Raw genomic sequence first — 22140 nt, forward strand, 5'->3', positions numbered from 1 at the left:
CTGATGCTGCCTGATCCGCTGAGTTACTCCAGCAATCTGTGAAACGTCACCTATCCATGTCCTCCAGAGATGCTGCCTGACCCGCTGAGTTACTCCAGCACTCTGTGTCTTATTTTGTGTGAAGCCAGAAGGCTCGAGTCACGCGCGGTTTGTGAGCAGCGCAGGATTTTGCCCCCACGCCACTCGAGAGAAAGACATGGAGTGGGGAAAAGCATCTGGCCATTTGTTGTTGTAAGGTGAAAGCAGTTGAAGAATGATTGAGCCAAGGAAGATTGTATATTTGCATTAACAGATGTGGCTGACGGAACTGCGCCGAAGCCTGGATCTTGCAGCTCCCTTTCAGATGAATGCTGCTCTCGGCAGCAAAGGGAAAGCAGGCTTGAATAGAGGAAGACACTGTACAGAGGGCCTGCACTGTGTTCACAAGCTCACAAGTTATAGGAGTAGAATTAGGCCATTCGGCCCATCGAGTCCACTCCACCATTCAATCATGGCTGATCTCTGCCACCTAATCCCATTTTCCTGCCTTCTCCCCATAACCCTCGACACCCATTCTAATCAAGAATTTGTCTATCTCTGCCTTAAAAATACCCACTGACTCCGTGGCAGTGAGTTCCACAGATTAACTACCATTTGATTAAAGAAGTTTCCCCTCACCTCCTTTCTAAAAGAGCGCCCTTTAATTCTGAGGCTATGACCTCTGGTCCTGGACTCTCCCACCAGTGGAAACATTCTTTCCACATCCTTCCTCAACCTAAACTTCAGTGAGTACAGGCCCAGTGCTCATCATATGTTAACCCACTCATTCCTGGGATCATTCTTGTAAACCTCCTCTTGTGAATTTGTGGAATTCTCTGCCACAGAAGGCAGTTGAGGCCAATTCACTGGATGAATTTAAAAGAGAGTTAGATAGAGCTCTAGGAGCTAGTGGAATCAAGGGATATGGGGAGAAGGCAGGCACGGGTTACTGATTGTAGATGATCAGCCATGATCACAAGGTATTTATTCACAAAATGCTGGAGTAACTCAGCAGGTCAGGCAGCATCTCAGGAGAGAAGGAATGGGTGACGTTTCGGGTCGAGACCCTTCTTCAGACTGAAGGGTCTCGACCCGAAACGTCACCCATTCCTTCTCTCCTGAGATGCTGCCTGACCTGCTGAGTTACTCCAGCATTTTGTGAATAAATACCTTCGATTTGTACCAGCATCTGCAGTTATTTTCTTATACTATATATAGCCATGATCACAATGAATGGCGGTGCTGGCTCGAAGGGCCAAATGGCCTCCACCTGCACCTATTTTCTATGTTTCTATGCTTCTATGTTTCCTCTGAACCCTCTCCAGAGCAGCACATCCTTCCTCAGATATGGGGCCCAAATTTGTTCACGGTACTCCAAATGCACCCTGCCCAACAGTAGACAGTGTTGAAAGTGATCCACTCAAACCAATGAGGCAAGATCATTACCAAATGTACTGCATATTCATTCATTGAAATTGATCAACACTTGCAATGCCACAGAACAAGGTGCAAAATACTCTGTTCAACCTAATCCAACCAAATCATTAACAACTGTAACACTTATTTGTCCATTGAAATTAATCAATAACAGACCGTCCATGGAAGAGAAGACTTTGTAATGTAAAGAATTTATTTACATTAGGGCGGCACGGTGGCGCAGCGGTAGTTGCCGTCTTACAGCGAATGCAGCGCCGGAGACTCAGGTTCGATCCTGACTACGGGTGCTGTCTGTATGGAGTTTGTACGTTCTCCCCGTGACCTGCGTGGGTTTTCTCCGAGATCTTCGGTTTCCTCCCACACTCCAAAGACGTACAGGTATGTAGGTTAATTGACTGGGTAAAATGTACAAATTGTCCCTAGTGTGTGTAGGATAGTGTTAATGTGCGGGGATCGCTGGTCGGCGCGGACCCGGTGGGCCGAAGGGCCTGTTTCCACGCTGTATCTCTAAATCTAAATCTAAATCTAAATTTAAATGTAAGCACTGTTTATAATAAAGGCTCTGGTGACCACTCAAACTTGAAAAGCCACGGAAAATAACTTTCCTGCCATTTTGAAATCCTCGCACCGTTGCCAGTTTGAGAGACAAGCAAAGATAATATTGCATCTGAAACGATGCAGTGAAAGAGTAACAGGGGAGCGTCGCACATCAATAGAGTGCTGTAACATGTACACAGCCTCAGATCAGCGAGTACACACAATAGAACAGCAAAATGATAATACTGCCTTCACTTTAACTGTTCTATGTACATCTTTGCTTCCTAAAATAATGCTTCAGGTGTGAGTTTCAGCTGTCAGTGATAAAACAGCAAATGTTCAGTCATAAAGACGTGGATGTAATCCATATTCTCAACAGGCCGGGCAGCATCAGCGAAGAGAGAAACTGTGTTCACAGATGAGTGTTTAATCCAGAGATGGGGAGGGGTGGAGACAACGAGGGGGTGACTGCTAAAGCTGGCTGGTTGACAGTGTTTTCTGGATGGAGAGGGAGAGAGGGAGAGGGAGAGAGGGAGGGAGGGAGAAAAGGAGGGAGAGAGAGGGAGGGAGAGAGAGAGAGAGAAAAACTTGGAACAATAAACACAGGAACATGCTGGAATTGTGAGACGCAGAACACAGAAGTTATTCGAAATCTAAACCAGATTGTTTATTTCGGGCAGCAATGTGGTGCAGCGGGTAGAACTGCTGTCTCACAGCGGCAGAGACCCGGGTTCAATCCTGACCTCCTGGTGCTGTCTGTGTACAGTTTTCATGTTCTCCCTGTGACCGCGTGGGTTTCCTCTGGGTGCTCTGGTTTCCTACAACATCCCAAAGACGTGCAATTTGTAAGTTAATCGATCCTTTGTAAACTGCCCCCAGTGTGCAGGGAGTGGATGGGAAAGTGGGATAACGTAGAGCTAGTGTGAACGGGTGATCGATGGTGGCGTGGACTCGGTGGGCCGATGGGCCTGTTTCCACGCTGTTTCTTTCAATCAATCAAGGAAACATTGACCAGGTAAGAGAGAAGAACTGAGTCAATATTTTACTGTGCAGGAAGGAACTGCAGATGCTGGTTTACACTGAAGATGGACACAAAATGCTGGAGTAACTCAAAGCTTTAATGATTTTAATGATATTTTATTTAATGGTATTGGTCTTTATTTTATTGGTTGATCCGGGTACCATGCGTGATTTGGTGGCAACGGCAGTGGTACAATTTCTCTTTGGTAGGGGAAGCTGATGCCAGTTACGAGACAGAGATAACATGTTGGCAAATAAGATAGTGCTCAGCTGCTCTGCCTCATGGGCATGTGACCTTTACAATGAAGTATTTATTCACACAATGCTGGAGTAACTCAGCAGGTCAGGCAGCATCTCAGGAGAGAAGGAATGGGTGACGTTTCGAGTCGAGACCCTTCTTCAGCCTGACACGGTGGCGCAGCGGTGGAATTACTGCCTTACAGCGAATGCAGCGCAGGAGACTCAGGTTCGATCCCGACTACGGGCGCTGTCTGCACGGTGTTTGTACGTTCTCCCCGTGACCTGCGTGGGTTTTCTCCGAGATCTTCGGTTTCCTCCCACACTCCAAAGACGTACAGGTTTGTAGGTTAATTGACTGGGTAAATGTTTTAAAAAATTGTCCCTAGTGAGTGTAGGATAGTGTTAATGTGCGGGGATCACTGGGCGGCGCGGACTCGGTGGGCCGAAGGGCCTGTTTCCGCGCTGTATCTCTACACTGAAAATCTAAATCTAAATCCTGAGATGCTGCCTGACCTGCTGAGTTACTCCAGCATTTTGTGAATAAATACCTTCGATTTGTACCAGCATCTGCAGTTATTTTCTCATTTTACAATGAAGTATCTTCACTTGGTACTTGCATTGGAGGCTTGTCCTACAATTGTGTCTGGCATTTGCAAGGCACTTGAATTGAATTGAATATATTGAATTGAATATTGAATATTGAATACATACAAGGAATGTGCCTTGGTGCTCCGCTCGCAAGTAACAACACGACATACAGTAAACAATTAAGAATAAAAACATAAAACATTAAAACATTAAGAATAAAACATTATAGTTTAAACATGTGAAGAATGAAATAAAATACAGAAGGAAAAGGAGGCTACAGACTTTTGGTTGTTGAGTCTAGCTACTGCTCGTGGAATAGAACTGTTTTATGTCTGGCTGTGGCAGCTTTGACAGTCCGGAGTTGCCACAGCCAGACTTCAACAGGAAGGAAGATCAGAAGGTGAGATGCATAAATTGGGACGATCCATTTATAATTCTTCAAGCATACAGTAGGGTTCGAAATTCATTATCAGTGTCATAAAGGCTGAAAACGTAGTGCGTTCAAGTCACCACAATCCATCAACTCTACAGAGGTGCAGCGGTAAGGCGACATAGAAACATAGAAACATAGAAAATAGGTGCAGGAGTAGGCCATTCGGCCCTTCGAGCCTGTACGCACCGCCATTCAATATGATCATGGCTGATCATCCAGCTCAGTAGCCTGTACCTGCCTTCTCTCCATACCTCCTGATCCCTTTAGCAAAAAGGGCCACATCTAACTCCCTCTTAAATATAGCCAATGAACTGGCCTCAACTACCTTCTGTGGCAGAGAATTCCACAGACTCACCACTCTCTGTGTGAAGAAATGTTTTCTCATCTCGGTCCTAAAAGACTTCCCCCTTATCCTTAAGCTGTGACCCCTGGTTCTGGACTCCCCCAACATCGGGAACAATCTTATGGTTCAGGGACTGTCTCACACGCCACAGACCCTGGTTCAATCCTGGTGCTGCGGCACGGAGTTTGTACGTTCTCCCCGTGACCTGCGTGGGTTTTCTCCGAGATCTTCGGTTTCCTCCCACACTCCAAAGGCGACCAGGTTTGTAGGTTAATTGGCTTGGTGTAAGTGTAAAATTGTCCATAATGTGTGTAGGGTAGTGTTGAAGTGCAGGGATTGCTGGTCGGTGTGGACTTGGTGGGCCGAAGGGATTAAACTAAACTACAATGAAAAGTCAGCTCATCTGGGGCCATTGGTGACAAATTGGATCAAGTGGAAATCATGAAATAGCAAGATAAAAAAACAGGCAATAAAAAGTAATAAGAATATTGCTATTGTTCTCAGTGTGATAAACAATTGACATATATTACAAATATCAAAGTGCCAACCTTGCAGGAAAGATGTGGGGGATGTGGAGAGGGTGTAGATGAGGTTGGCCAGAATGTTGCTTGGCTCACAGGGCATTAGCTACAAGGAGCAGGAACAGCATTCAAGAGAGAGCTAGATAGACCTCTTAAGGATAGCGGAGTCAGGGGGTATGGGGAGAAGGCAGGAACGGGGTACTGATTGTGAATGATCAGCCGTGATCACAGTGAATGGCGGTGCTGGCTCGAAGGGCCGAATGGCCTCCTCCTGCACCTATTGTCTATTGTGGGCAACTTGGATTGTTTTCTCCGTGACGTTGGAGGTTGAGGGGAAAGCTGATAGATGTGTAGAAATTCTGAGAGGCGTAGGTTAGACAGTCAGAATCTTTGCAATTGTCAAGGCTTAGAGGGCTTTATGGTCAAAGAGGGAAAGTTGAAAGGAGATGGGAGTGGGGGCTCGTATTTCAACCGAGCGGGATGGGGTGCTTAGAACATGCTGTTAGGGGTGGTCGTGGAATCAGATACGATAGTGGTGTTCAATAGGCTTTCACCAGAGTGCAGGGATATGCCAGGAATGGAGCGATACGGATCAGGTTCAGGCTGAAAGGTCATAGGTCATAAGTGATAGGAGTAGAATTAGGCCATTCGGGCCATCAAGTCTACTCCGCCATTCAATCATGGCTGATCTATCTCTCCCTGTCCTGCCTTCTCCCCATAACCTCTGACACCCGCACTAATCAAGAATCTATCTATCTCTGCCTTTAAAATTATCCACTGACTTGTGGCCTCGACAGCCGTCTGTGGCAGAAATTCCAAAGGATTAGTTTGATTTGTCATTGTGTTTGGCACGGATATTGTGGGCTGAAGGGCCTGTTCCCATGCTGTTTTACGTTCTCTGTTTGTCCACATACAATGATACTGACGCAAAGAAAAGAATACGTCGGCGTTTCAGCCAGTTCTCTTTGTGGAGAAGCAGCAATGGCTGTTGATTACATTCTGCACTGTCATTCACACAGTGGCTCGGTGTCGATTTTGTTCGAGGTACCGTTTAGAGAGAAGAATTGCAGCCCAGCAATTATAGGGTGTGACCCGAGACCAGTCCCCATTTAGTTGACTGTGATTCCAATCCCCTGCGGACCCTGTTGCTAATTCTTCCACCAGGTTTGCTGCCAGTTAGAGTGCATTTTGATTGAGCTTTCTTCTCTGTCTATGAACCTTGTCATGGAAAGCATCCTGGGCTCATCTCCAGATCACTCCAAGCTTGGAGTGTGTTTGGAATTGTGCCCAGCAATAGCTTCCACAGTCAATGATCATAGTTCACAAAGACAGGATGGTGTTGTGTTTCCCCCTGGATGGACACACATGTGTCAATGAGTGATGACTCAGACTGAAGTAAAGCCCAGATGGCAAAGCCGTTATGCGCTGAAGATAGACACACAAAGCTGGAGTAACTCAGCGGGTCAGGCAGCATCTCTGGAGGAAAGGAATAGGTGCCATTAACGGGTAGAGACCCCTCTTCAGACTGAGAGTCGGGGGGAAAGGGAAACGAGAGATATAGATGGAACATCGAACAAATTAATGAAAGATATGCAAAAAGCCAACGATGATCAAGGAATTGTTCTCCCCACAATGGTCGATCGTTGGCTGTGGAGAAGATGATAACAAGTCGTCCTGACAGTGAACTTGTACACAACAGGACCACAATGAAACTGGTACGATGACTAGGTTGGGATGAGGGTGAGAGGGGCGGGGGGGATGCAAGGGTTAATTGAAGTTAGAGAAGTCAATGTTCATACCGCTGGGGTGTAAGCTGCTCAAGCGAAATATGAGGTGCTGTTCCTCCAATTTGTGTTGGGCCTCACTCTGACTGTGGAGGAGGCCCAGGACAGAAAGGTTAGTGTGGGAATGGGAGGGAGAGTCAAAGTGTTTGGCAACCGGGAGATCGGGTGGGCCACATTGGTGAGCTGTGCCAAGAGTCAAACCAAAGTTGTAATCTTTGACAACTAGATGTGGGCGGATCAGGCTTATGTCACAAGCAAAGCACAAAGTGCTGGAGGAACTCAGTTGGTCAGGTGGACGGGCAAGGAGAGGGACGTCGGTTTAATGGTCGATCCACACAGTCAAGGGAAGGCGATGGTTGGAGGCCCACAGCAGCCTGGGGCTCGCCTGGATCGGGCCTGGGTCTCGCCTGGATCGGGCCTGTGACTCGCCTGGATCGGGACTGGGGCTTGCCTGGATCGGGCCTGGGGCTCGCCTGGATCGGGCCTGGGGCTCGCCTGGATCGGGCCTGGGGCTCGACTGGATCGGGCCTAGGGCTCGCCTGGATCGGGCCTGGGGCTCGCCTGGATCGGGCACCCCTCAAAACAACCAGAGCCCGGACTAGACTTGTAGATGGCGTCAAAACATGGTGTCTCTTGCATGCGGGATAGACATAGAAAATAGGTGCAGATGTAGGCCATTTGGCCTTTCGAGCCAGCACAACCATTCAATATGATCATGGCTGATCATCCAAAAACAGTGCCCCGTTCCTGCTTTTTTCCCATATCCCTTGATTCCCTTAGCCCTAAGAGCTAATCCCTCTCTTGAAAATGTCCAGTGAATTGGCCTCCACTGCCTTCTGTGGCAGAAAATTCCACAGATTCACAACTCGCTGAGTGAAAAAGTTTTTCCTCATCTCAGTCCTAAATGGCCTCCCCTTATTCTTAGACTGTGACCCCTGGTTCTGGAGGTCAGTGGACTATTTCTGTACGCTAGCCAATCAGGAATGTGCTGAGGAAGGAACTGCAGATGCTGGTTTAAACCAAAGATAGACACAAAATGCTGGAGTAACTCAGGCAGCATCTCAGGAGAGAAGGAAAGGGGGACATTTCGGGTCGAGACCCTTCCTCAGATGCTTAGGTATGGCCACTGGACTAATTGGAAGAAGAGAATTTCACTGTGCCTTTGCACTTTGCACATGTGTGTTAATAAAAGCACCATTGACCCTTCTGGGGAGGGATTAGACGGATTGGGTCGGGTCGGAACCCTTCTACTGTTTCTGAATCTGAACCTGAGTTTGAAGAAGGGTCCCGACCCAAAATATCATCTGTCCATTTCTTTAACAGAAGCTGCCTGACCCGCTAAGTTCCTCCAGCATAGCCCTCGAGCCACACAGCATGGACACAGGCCCTTCAGCCTGAAGAAGAGTCTCGAGCCGCAACGTCACCCATTCCTTCTCTCCAGAGATGCTGCCTGTCCCGTCGAGTTACACCAGCATTTTGTGTCTATCTTCGATTTAAATCAGCATCTGCAGTTCTTTCCTACACATTCCCTCGAAACCTGTCCTGTCTATGTTCCTGTTCAACTTTCCTCAAACTATGCAGCCCAAAATAAATCACAAAGTGATGGAGTTACTCAGCAGGTCAGGCAGCATCTCAGTAGAAGATGGAGAGCTGACGTTTGGGGAGGGACCCTTTGGGACAGTCTGAAGAAAGGAAATACAAAGCAAAGACATAATCCTTCCTGCAAGCAGTATTGGGGAATGTCTGAAGAAGGCTCTCGACCTGAAACGTCACCTATCTATGTTCTCTAGAGATGCTGCCTGACCCGCTGAGTTACTCCAGTACTTTGTGTCTTTTTTAAAAAATAAACCAGCATCTGCAGTTCCTTGAGCTTCAACTCAAAGAAACTCAATTTTCCAGTCTTTACCCACCTCTGTCACTAACTGCAAATAATTATTTTTGCTCTTAGTTAACAATGTAAATATTAGAATGGCCAATAGTCTCAGCAGCAACGTTTTGCAATCATAAGATCGTAAGTGCTAGGAGCAGAATTGGACCATTCGGCCCATCAAGTCTACTCCGCCATTCAATCATGGCTGATCCATCTCTCCCTCCGAACCCCATTCTCCTGCATTCTCCCCATAATCTCTGACAACTGTACTAATCAAGCATTAGTCTATCTATCTCTGCCTTAAAAATATCCATTGATGGCCTCCACAGCCTTCTGTGGCAAAGAATTCCACAGATTCACCACCCTCTGAGTAAAGAAATTCCTCCTCATCTCCTCCCTAAACGAATGTCCTTTTAAGCTATGAGGCTATGACCTCTGGTCCTGGACTCTCCCACTAGTGGAAACATCCTTTCCACATCCACTAGATCCAGGCCTCGCACTATTTCCAAAGTCCACTCCATGCTCTGGGTCTTATGGAGCGGCCCCTGATCCAGGCAAGCCTCAGGCTGCCGCACGGCCTCCAGCCGTCGCCTTCCTCTGGATCGTTCAAGGCATCAATGTCCCTCTCCTTGCAGACCCACCTTTGAGCCCTGGGGCGCCTCCCGCAGCCCACCTTGGGGGCACCGATGGTACAGCGTGGACCCTCCTCTTTGGTTCTCCTGTCTCCGCAGGGGCCGGTCTCCGCGGCACCCCCTCCCCGACAGCCCGCGGCCCACGGGGTCTTTCAGCGCCCCACCGCGCGGCCCACCGCGTATTAAAGTAGTTTAGGTAGCCCCTATAAAGTATAATGATGTCAACGATCCAATTCAATTCAATGAAACTTTATTGTCACATGTACCTAGGTGCAGTGAAAGTCTTTCTTTTGCATCTGCCGTTAGACCAGGTTCTCTCTGCCATTGGATGCAAGTTTAGTTGAGAGCCTTTGGCAGAGCACGTTATGAGATTAACAGTACAACCCCCTACATTGCTTCCTTCCAAATGGGTCCATGCACCAAGTGCCCAATGGGGCTTGGCTCCCTTCCCATTTGAAATGTGAACTAAACAGCTTGGTACTGATAGATCCGATCATGGCACCAGATACAATAGTGACATTCCAGAGACCTTGTGATCAGAGCAAAATTAGACCATTTCGCTCATCAAGTCTGCTCCGCCATTCAATGACGGCTGATCCCATTCTCCTCCCCTCTTCCCTGACACCTTGGATAGGCTTGGATAGAGTGGATGTGGAGAGGATGTTTCCACTAGTGAGAGAAGCCAGGACTAGAGGTCACAGCCACAGAATTAAAGGACGTTCTTTTAGGAAGTTGAGGAGGGATTTCTTTAGGGTGGTGAATCTGTGGAATTTGCATCAGAAGGCGCTAGAGGCCAAGTCAGTGGAGATTAAGGCAGAGATAGATTTTTGATTAGTACGGGTGTCAGAGGTTATGGGGAGAAGGCAGGAGAATGTGGTTAGGAGGGAGAGATAGATCAGCCATGATTGAATGGCGGAGTAGACTTGATGGGCAAAATGGCCTAATTCTGCTCGTATTACTTATGATCGTATGATCTTTTGGATAGGCACAAGGATATACGGGGAATGTAGGGATATGGATTATGTACAGGTTGATAATAGTTGGTCTTGGCATCATGTTCGGGACAGACAATGTGGGCCGAAGGGCCTTCGCTGCACTATATTCTGTTCTACGTTCTAAGTTGGCTCTTAAAGAAACCGATAACAAACTCTCGGTAACCAATTTTTGCAGCCAATATCTGAGCAAACTGCAACATAATGTACTTTTGAAAAAATATATATATATAGATCAGAGGTGAATTTTTGAAGCAGACGTCTTTTGATGTGAAATGGCATGTGAATTTTTCTTGAATTAAGATTTGATTAAAAGTGTATTTGCCAGTTTCAACTTCTGCCGGCTGTTACTTTCAGATGTTACACTCGATTACTGGACTTAATTTGCTTCTGAACAGTAAACAGTCTTTTATAGTGATTGGTGTGATGTTTGGTGTACAGCCTTTTCAAATACATTCATTATAAAAGGGACACTGATTTCTCAATTAGACCTTCAAAGGTACTAAGGAATTGCAGAAAGCAGGCTTCTGAGTGGACCAGAGTCAGGGACAGCTTCTTCCCCTCTGTTATCAGGCTTCTGAATGGTCCTTCCATAAGCTAGGGTACTGTCCTGATTCTCCCCTACCCCATTGCGGACATTGGACCTTGTCTATGGAACGGTCTATCCTTACGTCTATGGTTACGGGCGGCACGGTGGCGCAGTGGTAGAGTTGCTGCCTTACAGCGAATGCTGCGCCGGAGACCCGGGTTCGATCCCAACTAAGGGTGCTGTCTGTACGGAGTTTGCACGTTCTCCCCGTGACCTGCGTGGGATTTCTCCGAGATCTTCGGTTTCCTCCCACACTCCAAAGACGTACAGGTTTGTAGGTTAATTGGCTTGGTAAATGTAAAAATTGTCCCTAGTGGGTGTAGGATAGTGTTAATGTGTGGGGATCGCTGGTCGGCACGGACCCGGTGGGCCGAAGGGCCTGTTTCCGCGCTGTATCTCTAAACTAAACTAAACTGATGCACTACAATGCTGAGAACTATATTCTGCACTCTGCATCTTCCCCTTTGCTCAACCTATTGTACTTGAGTTTGATTTGATTGTGTTTATGTATAGTGTTATTTGCTCTGAAGATAGACACAAAATGCTGGAGTAACTCAGCGGGACAGGCAGCATCTCTGGAGAGGAGGAATGGGTGACTTTTCAGGGTAAGACCCTTCTTCAGACTGGATAGCATGCAAAGCAGAGCTTTTCACTGTTCCTCTGTACACGTGACAATAATGAACCTAAACTTAAACCAAACATCAAGTAACCTGTAAGATGAGGCTTCCAGCAGAACAAGATGATTGGAAACACTTTTGCTCGAAGCTGTGTTTTTTGTTGAGCCATAACACGTGTTTCAAAAGGTTGTAAAATAACCAAATATCCATTCGGAAGACATCGACTGTGATTTATTCATGGGACCCTTCAGGTCTCTGTGTGAGGTTTCTGATGGAGTTGGTCTCAGGTGGAGAGTCAGTAGCTGCCCATGTGTATAACAGGAGCTATGCCCCAGGTGCCACCTATTTCTCAACAAAGTCCACACTCTTTGGACTAGTTGGGCTGAAGGATCTGTTTCCATGTTGTGCGACTCGATGACTCTCATTTGCTGCCCACCAATCTGAGAGGATTGGTCTTGAAGATATTCTCTCCACCACACCAGAGGCAAGTACTACCTACTATCATGGAGCGCAGAGATTAGTTTAGAGATACAGTGTGGAAACAGGTCTTTTCAGCCCACCGGGTCCGCGCCGACCAGTGATCCCCGCACATTAACACTATCCTACACACACTAGGGACAATTTTTACATTTACCAAGCCAATTAACCTAGAACCTGTACGTCTTTGGAGTGTGGGAGGAAACCGAAGATCTCGGAGAAAACCCATGCAGGTCACGGGGAGAACGTACAAACTCCATACAGACGGCGCCCGTAGTCGGGATCGAACCCGGGTCTCCAGCGCTGCATTCGCTGTAAGGTAGCAACTCTACCGCTGCGCCACCGTGCCGCCCTGGTTCTTGGAAGGGGAAGAGAGTGCCATGGTGGAATGAAGGAGACCTGGGAGATAAATGGTCATGTGGGCTGGAGACCCATTAGGACCAAAAGAGGGAGAACCTGACTCCTAATGGTTGATCTGGTGATAATGGTCTCCCTGTACCTTCTTTGTACCTGGAGCAGTGGGATGAGAGTGTGGGCAGGGTGGGGGGGGGGGGGGGGGGGTGGTCTTTGATGATATCGACTGACCTGTAGATTCTGTAGATTCCTTCTACTTCCTCAAAAATCTGAGGAAGTCCAGACATTGACATCAGACCGCCTCTCCTGAGTTTTACAAAGCTGAGCGTTCGTGTAGAAGAGACCAAAGAACGATTAATGAACTGGATGAACAAGGAACTGCTGATGCTTGCTTACGAAAAAAGACACAAATTGCTGGAGTAACTCAGCGAGTCAAAGCATCTCTGGATAATATGGATGGGTGACGTGTGAGGTTGGGATGCTTCTTCAGACTGAAGAAGGTCCCAACCCAAAACATTAGCGATGCATGGCTTCAGAAACGTTACATGGCCTGCTGAGTGACTCCAGCACCATGTCTATTTGAAGGTTAATGGAGTATTTCTTTAACAATAGGAAGCAATGCACCAATGGACAGGAAAGGGAGGTTTGCACTGGAATTCACCAATGAACAAAGACAGAACTTAAACGTTTATGTCCTGTAAGAATACAAACAGAATTACCTTTAAGGCACATGATTCTTCCGTCCAATCAGTCTGAAGAAGGGTCACAACCTGAAACGTCACCTGTCCATCCCCTCCGCAGATGCTGCCTAACCCGCTGAGTTCCTCCAGCACTTTGTGTTTTGCTCAGGATTCCAGCATCTGCAGCTTCTTGTGACTCCAGGATACAATTTGGATCTGGCCACTAAATGACCCCCTTCCCATTCCCACACTGACCGTTTAGACCAGCATCTGCAGTTCCTTCCCCCACACTGACCTTTCTGTCCTAGGCCTGCTCCAATGTCAGAGTGAGACCAAACGCAAATTGGAGGAACAGAATCTCATATTTCGCTTGTGCAGCTTACAGCCCAGTGGGAGGAATATTGATTTCTCTCACTTCATGTAACCCCAGCATTCCCTCTCTCTCCATCCCTCCCCCAACCAGCTTCTTGTTTTAACCTAGTAAACAGCTAATGAAGGCCTGTTTCCTTTGTCATTATTACTTTTTTTGCTTATCTTTCATTCACTTGTTCTATATCTCTCTACATCATCGTCTATATCTCTCGTTTGCCTTTCCCGTGACTTTCAGTCTGAAGAAGGGTCTCGACCCGAAATGTCATCCATTGCTTCTCTCCAGAGACGCTGCCTGGCCCGCTGAGTTACTCCAGCATTTTGTGTCTATCTTTGGTTTAAACCAGCATCTGCAGTTCCTTCCTACATCTTTCATTCATTTGTTCTATATCTCTCTACATCATCATCTATATCTCTTGTTTCCCTTTCCCCAGACTCTCAGTCTGAAGAAGGGTCTCGACTGGAAACGTCACCCATTCCTTTACTCTGGGGATGCTGACTGAGTGACTCCTGATCTATCTTCAGTTCATACCAGGATCTGCAGTTCCTTCCTACACCAATCTTCCCTTCTACGTTTCTTCTTTGTGAAATGCTGCTTGTTCAGTTCTTCCTTTACCTGATTTTCCTCACATGTTCACGGTTTGATTCTGAGCATGGAAACCAAATAGAGACAGGTTCAATGTTGAAGGGCTACAAAGGGGCCATTGACAATTATGTTCCCAAGGATGTTTTCATTCAATCCACAAGTTTATTGTGACCAAGAACTAAATTCAATCCAAACAACGTTAGTTTTCAGAAAGACCAAAAAGAGCTAAAGTTGTCCTGTGGAATTGTGAACAGAGGGCTCAAAAATTTAATATTATTTCTATATTTAATCCGTCCTAAATCACTCAACTCACTCGGGCCTTATTTGAACTGATGTTAACACGAGGAACAAACAAAGTGATTCAAGTGGTCTGTACGGGGGTCCCGACCCGAAACATCACCTATCCATGTTCTCCAGAGTCGCTGCCTGACCCGCTGAGTTACTCCAGCACTCTGTGAAACGTCACCTATCCATGTTCTCCAGTGATGCTGCCTGACCCGCTGAGTTACTCCAGCACTCTGTGAAACGTCACCTATCCATGTTCTCCAGAGATGCTGCCTGACCCGTTGAGGTACTTCAGCACATTGTGTCCTTTTTTTTAATGTATACCTGCACTGTTTTCACCGATTCAAGTAGTGCTTGAACCTGGTCTATCTCTGCATTAGTGCTTCATTACAGAACCACCTCCAACAAATTCACAGCAACATCCCCGCTACCAAATACCTTGACCAATGCTTCCATTATCCTTCTTGAAAAGCATGAGGCAACTCCCATGGAATAAAAGAACTAAAAGCATTAAAAAAAATAACCTCCACCGTTTTGATTTCTTTTCTTTTAGTGTAGCCTGCTTCTTTGGAGGGACAAAGGGAACATAATTATGTATTTTCTTTGCTCAGGAGAGCGTCCTCACAATAATGCCTGGACCATGGTATCTCCACCCGGCTCCTTTTTATAAGCACAAAAGAGGCACATTTAGAAACAGTGGTCATCACAATTCAATGTGTGTTCGTAACTGCAAAACCTGTTTTTCAACTCGAGCTATTCTGTGATGCTAATTGAGGACCCGTGAATGTGCTTTTAAGTACTGGAGTGCTGCAAAGAATGAGCTGTTTTGAGCTAACATCAAGCTGCTAATGATTTTAATGAGAGTGGATTCTGGATTCATATTTTTTTCATAGAATACATCACACTAAAACAAAAATCAATGAGCAACATTAATTAGGGCTTTTTAAGAAGCCTTCTATGGTTTTGTTTTTGCTTAAACTGCACCAGATGAAGATCGCTGTGTTTTATTTAAACTACACTATTTGACATTTAGATGAGAGAAAAGAAAAGGAAAATACTAACAAATGCAGGAACAGTTTTTGACAGCTCTTTGTCACGCCGGAGAGAAGAAAGAGGGCCAACTGTGAGATCATACTTTGAAGCCCTGGAAATTTGTAATGAAAAATTTAAGATACAAGAGAGGAAAAGGACGAGCTATTCATTTGCAGCAGCATACATTAGCACTTGGAATTCAAAGGTTTGCTGTGTGTTTTTTTATAAATTCTACTCTAATAAATATCTTAGAGAATTGCTTTGATATTTCAAGATTGTCTGTGTAGCCTACATCTACTACCTATAAAACAGAAAAATATTCATCAGCCTCCAAGCCTAACGAGAAGGTCACTGCTCCCTAATTACCAGAGACAGTTCAGCTGGGTAATTTCAAAGGCATTGCCAAACAGGCAGAGATCGACAATGTAACGTGAATAGTTGTCTTTGCCTCTCGTGCGGTTTCTATCAATGAGACTCTCCACTCCATTTCCACATCAGTTCGCCACTAATTCTTCCACTTTCCACTTCCAAGGCTTATTATTTTCTGGTGGGTGACTTGACTTTAGGTTTATTATTGTTTACTAAAGCTTTCTTTTGTGCCGAGGTACAGTGAACAGCTTTGTTTAGCATGCTTTCCAATCAGAGCAGATAATGCTGTACATAAATACAATCTAGTTAAACTCAATTAACTAGGTAGGAAGAGTAAAGGGAAAGATACAGAGGGCAGAATATAGTTTAGGCTTAGGTTTATTATTGTCACGTGTATCGAGGTACAGTGAAAAGCTTTGTCTGGTATGCCATCCAATTAAATCAGATAACAGGGCGCAGCGGTAGAGGTGTTGCCTTACAGCACTTTCAGCGCCAGAGACCCGGGTCCTAAGGGTGGTGTATCTCCAAACTAAACTAAATTAAACTAAACTAAAAATCATGTTTGGCACAGATATTGTGGGCCAAATGGCCTATTCTGTGCTGTACTGTTCTATGTTACGATGCTTTAAGTGTTATCCGACTAAGTAATCACAACACTCTATGACAAAGGCAACTGGGCAGTTTTGCAAACGTATCTTTACATTTATGGAAATGTTTTAATGTGAGAGAATTGTTGATCAGAAAATGAGTTCGAAACTGAGAATTTGAACCATATTGCTTGCTCATTCAAATATGAACATACCGAAAGTGTCTGCATCTATAAATGTGCCAAACTAGGTTTTGAAGGCAATCATACAAGATGTTGAGTATTCAGTGAATAAAAAGCAAAAATAAAAACCGCAGATACTGGAAATCTGAAACAGTAAATGCTGGGGGAAATGCAGCAGGTCAAACAGGATAGGCAAGGAGAGAATCAGAGGTAATGTTTATGGTTGTTACTTTAGTTTAGTTTAATTTAATTTAGTTTTGTTTAGTTTTCTTTCCTTTAGTTTCGTTTCATTGATTACTGTCACGTGTACTGAGGTACAGTGAAAAATGTTTTTGTTGCGTGCTATCCAGTCAAAGAAGACTGTACATAATTGCAATCAAGTGTAAAGAAAAAAGACACAGGTTTAGTGCAAGATAAAGTCCAGCATATTCCAGGCACTTACTGCTCTCTCTGTCAAAACCCCCCTGCCCCACACATCTCCTTTAAACTTTGCCCACTCTCACCTTGAAGCAGTGCCCTCCAGTCTTTGGTACTTCAACGCTGAGTAAAGTGGTCTGACTGCCGATGCTTCTCATGCTTTTATGTATGTGTGTCTATCAGGTTTCCCCTCAGTCTCCATCATCCGTACAAAGTAATGCAAGTCTGTCCAATCTCTCTTTGTAGCAAATGCTCTCCAAACCAAGTGAGATCCCTTGATCAACCTGTACCCTATTCTAAACCCCCTCACCCTTCTGCAATGGGGGCAACAGAACTGACACAAGAAAGACAGAAGTGATAATGATGGTGAGGGGAGAAGTATGAGGTGCCTGGCTTTAGTGGGATGACAGAAAAAACATTTGGACAGGTATATGGATAGGATGGTTTTAGAGGGATATGGACCAAATGTGGGCAGGTGGGACTAGTGTAGATGGGGCATATTGGTTGGCATAAGATTACCACTCATCCTCCTGCGCTCCAAGGAATAGAGTCCCAGCCTGCTCAACCTCCCCTTCTAGCTCAGGCCCTTGAGTCCTGGAAACATCCTTGTAATCTTCTCCGCTCCCTTTCCATCTTTCCTGGAACATGGTGTCCAAAAACTGGACACAATACTCTAAATGCAGCCTCACCAATGTCTTATACAACTGCAACATGACCTTCAAACCTCTCGTTCAATGCTCTGACTGATGAAGGCCAATGTGCCACCCTATCTGCCTGCAATGCCACTTTCAATGAACCATACACCTGCACGCCTAGATTCCTCTGCTCTACCACACCCCCCAGAGCCCTACCATTCACTGTGTAGGTCCTGCCCATGTGAGACTTCACAAAATGCAACACCTCACATGGTAGATTGCATCAACCATTCCTCAGCCCACCTGCCCAATCGATCCAGATCCTGCTGCAATCTTTCACAACCACCATCGCCATCTGCAAAACCACCCACTTTTGTGTCATCTGCAAAGCTTTATTCAATATCTGTCTGCAAATACCCTGTCATCTACCGGTCACGCTCTCTCCTCCCTGGTGGCTGAACTAATGGAGGTGGAAGAAAGACACAAAAAGCTGGAGTAACTCAGCGGGACAGGCAGCATCTCTGGAGAGAAGGAATGGGTGACATTTTGGGTCGAGACCCTTCTTCAGACTGGTTAGGGATAAGGGAAACGAGAGTGATAGTCAATGATGGAGAGAGATAAAGTACATAATGTTTTGGCTCATTGGTGAATAGACAGTCACGTAGAGAGAAAGAGAGAGAGAGAACAAATGAATGAAAGATGTGCAAAAAAGTAATGATGATAAAGGAAACAAGCCATTGTTAGCTGTTTGTTGAGTGAAAGCGAGAAGCTGGTGCGACTTGGGTGGGGGAGGGATCGAGAGAGAGAGGGAATGCCGGGGCTACCTAACGGAGGTAGAATTCAGTTCAGTTTAGTTTAGTGAAACAGGTGGAAAGAGGCCCTTCGGCCCCCTGACAATTGACAATCAATTAACCCTTACATTAGCACTATCTTACACACTAGAGACAATTTACTATCTTTACCAAAACCAATTAACCTACAAGCCTATGCTTGATAAAACCTTGTCTTTAGAATGCGGGAGGAAACCAGTGCGCCTGGAGAAAACGCACGTGGTCACGGGGAGAATGTATAAACTCTGTACAGACAACGACCGCAGTCAGGATCAAACCCGGGTCTCTAGCGTTGTGAGGCAGCAGTTCTACTGCTGTGCCACCGTGCCACCCCTATCTGTTGCTGCTAAACTGTTCATTGCCTGCTGCTGGACTGTTTTTGCTGCTAGAATTTGTGTGGGACCTTGTGGGCCTCGAAGCCTTTTCTCCTGAGCATATAGGGAGAGGGAGAAGTGGGAGTGTGTTAGCTGATGTGCCTTCTGTGGTTTCATAGTGGCGGCACGGTGGCGCAGCGGTAGAGTTGCTGCCTTACAGCGCTAGAGACCCGTATTTGATCCTGACTACGGGTGCTGTCTGTACAGAGTTTGCTCAGTCGTCCGTGTGGGTTTTCTCCAGGTGCTCCGGTTTCCCCCCTCATCCCAAAGATGTGCAGGTTTGTAGATTAATTTGGCTTCTGTAAATTGTCCTTAGTGAGTCGGATAGATCGAGTATGGACGGTCAGCACAGACCCAGTGAGACGAAGGGCCTGTTTAAATAGAGTATCTATAATGAAAAGTCAAAGCTGAGAGGCTAAGCTTACTTTAGTTTAGAGATACAGTATTGAAACAGGCCCTTCGGCCCAGGGGATCCATGCAGACCATCGATCACCCACTCACACAAGTTCTATGTTACCCCACTTTTGCATCCACTCCCTGCACACTCAGGGCAGTTTACAGAGGGCCGATTAACCTACAAACCCGTGCGTCTTTGGGTTGCGGGACAAAACCGGAGTGCCCGGAGTAAACCCACGTGGTCACAGAGAGAACGTGCAAACACCATTTAGACAGCACCCGACGTCAGAATTGAACCCGTGTCACTGGTGCTGTGGCAGCGGTTCTGCCAGCTACGCCACTTTCTTGGAAATAATTCGGTAAAATCGCAAAATGACATCTTAATAAAAGATAAATCTGCAATCCAGTGCCAGCTGGGAGATTGTGGGACTGTTGTCTTTGTTTTAATTGGCTTCAGAGATTATTTAGATCTTCTCCTCACGATGGAATAAAGAATGTTTTATTAATGAACAATATCAACCCTGACTCTTTAATACCATCTCACAGTTTCATTCTCCCTTCCCAAAACTCTTATGGAATCCTGTAGTTTTAAAGAAAAGGCGCTTGTGAAATGTAAATCCTCCAATCTTACAGTATTTCAGAGCCCACCATCACACTCCAGACTTCAGCATTTTCTTGAGCGGTTTTACATCACATTTTTTTTCCAAGACTTTATTCAATCCCTATTTGTTGCACATGTAAATCAATTCAGAATTGATTTAAAGTAAAATTTGTGTAATGCAGCATAAATATTCATTAACCTTGTGCCAGACTTAAAAGCAGGCAATGTAAAAGATTTATAGAAAAATGTTGTTTTCATGTTGTATATCAGATAACTACCACCCCCTCTCCAATATAACTTCTATATTAACAACCTCATCTGAAACAAATACCTCACATCAGTTCAATACTCCCTGGTTTTATCAATATATAAATATTGATGCTGTGGTTCAATATAAATAAACAGCATCATCAGGATTCAGGTATTCTCCAGTGACAGGGAAATAGGTTTTTATTTTAAACATTCTGTTTATTCCCATATTTTCTTATTTTTTCCCCTTCTCCAAGGGACCGACACAGTTCAATTCAGCTAAACAGAGAATGAGGTTTGCAACAAAACATGCGATAACCTCCTCTGAGAAAACATAAAGAAGGTCTAATTTGTCGAATAAATCATCCTCTAAAACTTTCCACCCATCCAAGAATTCACTCGCTTCGGGTGAAAAATGCATTGGGACGAAAGTTCAAAATAAATACAAAAATTAATTTGGATCTTCAATGCAAAATATCTGTATGCGTTTGGATTTTTACAATGTGTGGAATTCATAGAAAAGCATTTTGGTTTTTCTTTAATCCCGTTCCGCACCATTTAATTCAAATCAAAATTCTCGTAATCTAACGTAGGCATCAGAGTGTCATGATTTTTTTGTATACTTGAAGTTACTTTATAGTTTTAAAACTTAATGTTGTGGGAAGTGGCGCAGCGGGTAGAGCTGCTGCCTCACAGCGCCAGAGACCCAGGTTCCATCCTGACCTCTGTGTGGAGTTTAGTTTAGGTTAGTTTAGTTTAGTGTCACGTGTACCGAGGTGCAGTGAAAAGCTTTAGTTGTGTGCTCGCTTGTCAGCAGAAGGACAATACATGATTACAATCGAGCCATTTACAGTGTATAGAATAAGGGGTAGGCCATTTAGAACGGAGATGAGGAAGAACATTTTCAGTCAGAGAGTGGTGAAGGTGTGGAATTCTCTGCCTCAGAAGGCAGTGGAGGCCAGTTCGTTGGATGCTTTCAAGAGAGAGCTGGATAGAGCTCTTAAGGATAGCGGAGTGAGGGGGTATGGGGAGAAGGCAGGAACGGGGTACTGATTGAGAGTGATCAGCCATGATCGCATTGAATGGCGGTGCTGGCTCGAAGGGCTGAATGGCCTACTCCTGCACCTATTGTCTATATTGTCTATATGATAAGGGAGTAATGTTTAGTGCAAGGTAAAGCCAGTAAAGTCCGATCAAGGATAGTCCGAGGATCACCAGCGTGGTAGATAGTAGTTCAGCACTGCTCTCTAGTTGTGGTAGGATGATTCAGTTGCCTGATAACAGCTGGGAAGAAACTGTCCCTGAATCTGGAGGTGTGCGTTTTCACACTTCTATACCTTTTTGCCTGATGGGAGAGGGGAGAAGAGGGAGTGGCCAGGGTGCGACTCGTCCTTGATGATGCTGCTGGCCTTGCCGAGGCAGCGTGAGGTGTAAATGGAGTCAATGGAAGGGAGGTTGGTTTGTGTGATGGTCTGGGCTGCGTCCACAATTCGTTGCATTTGCACGTTCTCTCTGTGACCACGTGGGTTTACTCTGAGTGCTCTGGTTTCCTCCCACATCCTAAAGACGTGTGGATTGGTAGGTTATTTGGCCCTCTGGAAATTGCCCCTGGTGTGTCGTGAATGAATGAGAAAGTGGGATAACATAGAACTGGTGGGAATGGTCAGCATGGACTGGGTCGGCCGAAGGGCCTGTTTCCATGCTGGATCTCCAGAAACTAGCAAAAATTAAAAACTTCGGTTTAACTACAAGAACTATCGTAGAAACAAGGAACGACAGATGCTGAAGATAGACACTAAATGTTGGAGTAACTCAGCAGGTCAGGCAGCATCGCTGGAGAACATGGATGGGCAACGTTTTGGGTCAGAACACTTCTTTGACTATTAACTTCTGTTAATGGAGATAGGACATTATTTTTCTTATTTGCTTATATATTTTCTACTTTTTTTACATTGAAAGCAATTTTACAACATCATGTAGAATTTCATTAAGCACATTACTGCCTTGGTGGCAGTGACCTTAACATAATGTAAAATAGAAAGTTAATTTGTATAAAAAGGCAAAATGAAGACTTGTAGATAAGGGCATAAAATGGT

This window comes from Rhinoraja longicauda, chromosome 18 (genome assembly GCF_053455715.1).
Source record: "Rhinoraja longicauda isolate Sanriku21f chromosome 18, sRhiLon1.1, whole genome shotgun sequence".
Lineage (NCBI taxonomy): Eukaryota > Metazoa > Chordata > Chondrichthyes > Rajiformes > Arhynchobatidae > Rhinoraja > Rhinoraja longicauda.